The sequence below is a fragment of the Hermetia illucens genome, chromosome 6, assembly GCF_905115235.1.
Source record: "Hermetia illucens chromosome 6, iHerIll2.2.curated.20191125, whole genome shotgun sequence".
NCBI classification, from domain to species: Eukaryota; Metazoa; Arthropoda; class Insecta; order Diptera; family Stratiomyidae; genus Hermetia; species Hermetia illucens.
Window position 1 is genome coordinate 42,917,143 of NC_051854.1, and position 6,125 is coordinate 42,923,267.

Consider the following 6,125-nt stretch of genomic DNA (forward strand, 5'->3'; position numbering starts at 1 on the left):
AAAAAAAACATCAGTACGCTCAACCCACGTCCTCGCCACCTCCCAGGCAGATTACGATTCTGCAAAAAACCTACTTAAAGAAGGAAACCACCCCTTCTTCACGTATACTCCGTCACACCTCAAACCAATCAACCTAGTCCTCCGAGGACTAGATTTTACATACTCTCCCGATGAAATCCTCAAGGAGCTACACCGCCTCGGCATCTCCGAAGCCATCAGCGTTCGTCAATACGAGACTAGCTCCTCCCGACGAAACGCGAAACCCCTCCCTCCTCCTCCTCTTCCTTGTAACGTTTTCCCCCAAATTCCAGCAGGCCACTCTCACGAAAGCCAGGGCGATGTTTCACTGCATCGTGAAGTTCGAAGCCATCCAGCTACACGAAATCACCCAATGCCGGAACTGCCAGACCATTGGGCATGCAGCGTCAAATTGCAATCTGGCTTACCGTTGCGTTAAATGCAGCACCCCTCACGGGCCACGACAATGCCCAAAGAAGCAGGAAGCCAAACACAACAATCACCCCCCACAAAGCATAACCCTGCTCCACCAACCAAACCCGGTCCCCAACCAAAACCCATTCAGGTCCCCGCCCCATACAACCCTACGTCCCCACCACTCTCTTACGCTGCGATGGCCAGGAACGCCTCGCGCCCAGTCCCCACCTTTGACCTCGACTCCGAGATCCACTCCCTCTTCAACACCTCCACCACCCAACTAGCCTCCCAACTCACCTCATTCCTCCCCACATACAACTCCCTTGCCTCGCCGATGGAGAAGAGACTCGCTCTCCTCTCCTTCCTCTGCCAAGTGTCCCCCAGTAATGTCCACTAAAGTGGTATTACTGAACATAAATTCGGTGGTCAGTCGACAAAAACGTCACGATTTAACTAATTTCTTGTCCGTCCACAAACCTAACCTACTCCTCCTCACTGAATCCAAACTGCACCCAAGGCATAAGCTGCACATCCCCAACTATACCGCCTTCCGCTCCGACCGTGTTGATCGCCCAGGCGGAGGCACAGCCATACTAGTGGCAAATCCCCTAGACGCTCAACGGGTCTACATCCCAAACACTATTGCCCAATCCATGGAGCTAACCGTTGTCTCCATCGCCACACCTTCCTCCATCACATTCCTAGGTAGCCTCTACTGCCACGACCAAACCCTCAATCCCGCTGACATCTCCAACCTTACACAACACCTCAAAACCCTCCCAGTCAGCCGAAACAAGCGTTTCTCCCTTGTACTAGGGGGCAACCTAAATGCCAAACATAACACCTGGTATAACACCACTATAAATGCCAATGGCAATAGGTTAGCCAACTGGTACTCACAACACTCCCACCCTCTACAGCTCACCCTCCTCCCCACTAACCAACCCACCTACCACAGGCAAAATACCCACTCCTTTATCGACCTCTTCCTGGTAAGCAACCACCTTCTCGTACACCCCTACCTCCCCCCAAGACCTCCTCACCATCCCCGGCTTGAGCGACCATGACGGAGTGGTTCTCCACTTCAATATCACCGACCGCCTCCCCAAATCCCAGCCTAAATTCCTTCCCAACTACGCTGCCACTAACTGGCAACGCCTCAACTACAACCTAGCCAACAAACTCTCCACCATCCGCCTCCCGTCCAATCCGTCTCCTACCGAAATCGATTCGGCCGTGGAAAAGCTCACGGAATCCACACAAAAGGCTTGCAACGCAACCATCCCTCTCAGACCACTAAACTACCAGGGCCTAATCACCCTACCACCACACATCCTAGACCTCATCAAACAAAAATCAACCCTACGACGCCAACTCCACAGACACAGGTACGCTCCTCAATTTAACTTCCTCAAGTCACAAATCCACTCCCTCACACAACGCATCCAATCCCAGATCCAGACGCTATACGCTGATCACTACGCGGTAAAGCATGCGAACATCTCGCTTAATCAGCAAACATGCAATAAACTCCGGGGTACCTGCCCCCGACTAGCCAAACCCCGCTCAGCCAGCGTCCTGCCACACAACACCTCACCCAAAGCCCACGCCGACCTGATTGTTAACAGCTTTCTAGCCGCCCACCACACCACCCAACATTTGTCCGACCCACCCACAGAAACAGCGGTGCGCCAACACATATACAACCTCACTACCACGCCAGCCATCCACACCCAATTCCCGATCCCACCATCCGAACCTACAACACACTACTGCTTACCAATACAAGCCGTCACACCCCAAACAGTTGAATCCATCATCCTCTCCCGAAATAATAAAAAATCGACCGGACCCGACCACATTCCCATCATCATCCTCAAAAAATGCGCCAAAACCCTAAGCCCCTTTCTCGCCCAACTCTTCAATCAATGCCTCCTCTCTGCACACTTTCCCACCCCATGGAAACGAGCCCACATCGTCCCAATCCTAAAAAAGAACCAGCCTTCAGCTTCCCCGGGCAGCTACCGCCCCATCTCCCTCCTCAACGTGATATCGAAAATTTTCGAACACGTCATCCACGATATCATGCTCCAACACATCACCGACCACGCCATTATCCCCCCCTTTCAGTTTGCCAACAGGCTCGGCCACGGCACCTCACATGCCCTCCTAGTCCTCAAAACTGACATCCTATCCCAACTAAACAACAACATCCCCACCACAGCTTGCCTCCTCGATATCCAGAAAGCCTTCGACGTGGTCTGGTACGACGGCCTCACCTACAAACTCTCCCACACTTTCAAATTCCACCCACAATTATGCAAACTCATCCTTAACTACCTGTCTGATCGCCAATCCTTAATCCGTATCCACGATACCCTGTCCGACTCTTACAGTCCACCCGCAGGCATCCCCCAAGGCTCAGTTCTGTCAGCAACCCTCTTCTCCCTATACACCGCCGATATCCCATTCCAGCACCCTACCAACTCCCCCCAAGCAGTCAAAACCATCCAATACGCTGACGACTTGATCCTCTACACCTCTTCCCGGAGAATACAATCCGCCCAAAACCGCATCAATACCTCAATCCAAACCCTCAACAAATTCCTCCAATCCTGGAAACTCCTACTCGACTCCTGCAAATGCGAAGCCATCGTTTTCCGCGGTAGAGCCACCTTTACCCGCAAGATGCTGACCGACACCCGCAACCTCACTATCAAGATCGGACCTTCTACCATTCCCTCCGTCCAATCCACTAAATACCTGGGAATAACCCTCAATACCCGCCTATCACCCATACCCCAGGTAAATTCCATCATTTCAAAGACCCTAACAGGACTAAAAACCCTATGGCCCATCCTTAAGAAAGACCCCGCCATCCTCCCCAAAGTGAAACTCTACTGCTATAAGCAGCTAATCCGTCCTTTAATTACATATGGATTCGTCGCATGGTGTGACGTCTCCTCAGCTCAAATGGAGCGCCTTCGGTTACGCGAAAGGAGGTTCTTCCGCCTCTCCCTTTCCCAGTCCAATATCCACTCCAACCAAGCTGTCTACGACAAGGTAAAGTGCTCCCGCATAGACCAGATCCTCCTTACCTCACTAACCAAATTCCTCATCAAATGTCAAGCCCATGAAAACAACCTCATCCAGTTTTACTCCCACATACTCAGCCATACAGGGAGCGCACGTTCCATGAGAAAATGCGCAAATCGTTGTTCTTTTGTCGTTGCCGGGTCCGTCGTTTTAACATCCGTCCTATCCGAGGCTCCTGTTGTGGCTTCGTAACAGGTTGTTTTCCGTGTAGGGTTGTCAGCCCTATCCAACCCCCAACCTGGAGGACCAGTTGGTACAATTTGTCCCGTTTTTAGGCGCGGGAGACTCGCCTTCATCCTTCTCCGTCTGCAGCTTTTCGTCAAGAAAGAGCTCCCAGCGGTCACCACGTGGAGGTGGAGATAGGGTTTGGTAGTAGAGCTGTTGGTGTTCAGCAGGCATTTCCCAGGTTTTATGCTCCATCGTGGGTACCAATCCACGTTTCGCCCCGGGACCTATGCTACCCTTTGACCACCACCCTCTGCGACACCTATAAGAGGGAAATGGATGCCGCAATAACCGCAGTCAATAGAGGACCTGGAGATGAAGCATCAACTAATGATCTTCATAACCACCTGAAGAACGTTATCATGGATACGGCCACAAATATACTTGGCCCCAGCCGCAAAAGGAGTCGGAACGGCTGGTTTGACGATGAATGTAAGCTAGCAACGGAACGGAAGAATGCCGCATACCGAGTAATGTTGCATTCTCACAGAACGCGGGCACGCGCAGAGACTTATCACGAACTCCGTCGAGCGGAGAAGCGACTTCACAGACGGAAAAAGGAAGCCTGGGAGAACCAACAAGTCTGTGAACTAGAAAAGTACAGGGAGCAACCGCACCAGGCGCGGAAGTTTTACCAACAAATCAGCAGGATGAAGCCTTATACACCTCGATGCTCATCCTGCCGAGACAAAGAGGGAAATCTGATTTCCGACAGAATGGGCATATTAGAGCGATGGGTTGAGTACTTTGATGAGTTACTGAACAACCAGAACATCGGCGAGTTGGAGGTCCCGCCAACTGAAGACGACGGACAAATACTGCCACCACCAAGTTTAGGAGAAACAGTCCGTGCAATTCATCGGCTAAAAAATCATAAGTCGCCAGGAGCCGATGGAGTTACAGCCGAATTGGTTAAATATGGAGGCGACCAGTTACACCAAGTGGTTCATCAACTTGTGCTCAAGGTATGGGACAGCGAATCAATGCCTGACGATTGGCAGCGAGGCATAATCTGTCTCATACATAAAAAGGGAGATATCACACAGTGCAGCAATTATAGAGGTATCACGTTGCTGAGTACCATCTATAAGATATTCTCCACTATCTTGCTAGGCCGGATAGCCCCATACGCCCAGAACATCATTGGCCCATACCAAAGAGGCTTCACTCCAGGCAAATCAGCAACAGATCAGATTTTCTCTCTGCGGCAGGCGATGGAAAAACTGTTGGAATATGGACAACAGTTGCACCATCTGTTCATCGACTTTAAAGCCGCCTATGATAGCATAGCCAGGGTAAAACTGTACACGGCCATGAGAGAATTCGGCATCCCGACGAAATTAATAAGACTAACTTGGCTGACCCTGACCAATGTGCGAGGCCAGATAAAAGCAGCAGGATCACTCTCAAGACCAGTCAACATCAACAACGGTCTACGTCAAGGGTATGCCCTATTATGCGTCCTCTTTAACCTGGCCGTCGAGAAAGTGAACCGTGATGCTGAGGTAAATGCAAGAGAGGAAGGACATCATGGGAAGAACCACCCGAGACGTACACACTGCCTTCATCCAAATCGAGCAGGCGGTAGTTGGCGCGAGATATTGGGTTGCACATCAATGAAGGCAAGACAAAATATATGGTGGCAACGTCAGCACCGAAAACTAACCAATCAACAGCATCGAACCGCGCTGGTCGAACGGAAGGAATAAGGATAGGAGAATACAACTTTGAGACCGTTGATAATTTCCCCTATCTAGGGTCGAAAATCACAACCGATAACAACTACGATGATGAAATCCGCGCAAGGTTGTTGTCAGCCAACAGTGCCTATTTCAGCTTACAGAAACTGTTCCGCTCGAAACGTCTCACCATAGGGTCAAAGCTCTTACTGTACAAGACTATGATTTTGCCAGTCCTCATGTATTCCTCGGAAACTTGGGTTCTTAGCAAGAAAAATTGCGAACTCTTGGCCACGTTGGAGAGAAGAATCCTCCGAAGAATTTTTGGCCCCCTACATGAGGATGGACGATTCCGTAGCCTACACAATGACGAAATCTATGAGCGATACCATGCCCGTCCGGTTGTGGATAAAATCCGGCTCAATAGGTTACGGTGGGCGGGTCACTTAATCCGTATGGATGAGGATGATCCCACCCGGAAAGTCTATAAGGGCAATATCTATGGTAGGAAAAGAAAACTAGGCGCCGAAGATGGAGCGATGGCGTAGGCCGGGGCTCCGGACAGCTTTTGGGGATATTGAATTGATGGACTTCGGCACAAAACCGGGATGCCTGTAGTTCCTTATTAAAGCAGGCCTAGACCGGATACCGGTTGTTGCGCCGTTGATGATGATGATATTGGACAGTTCT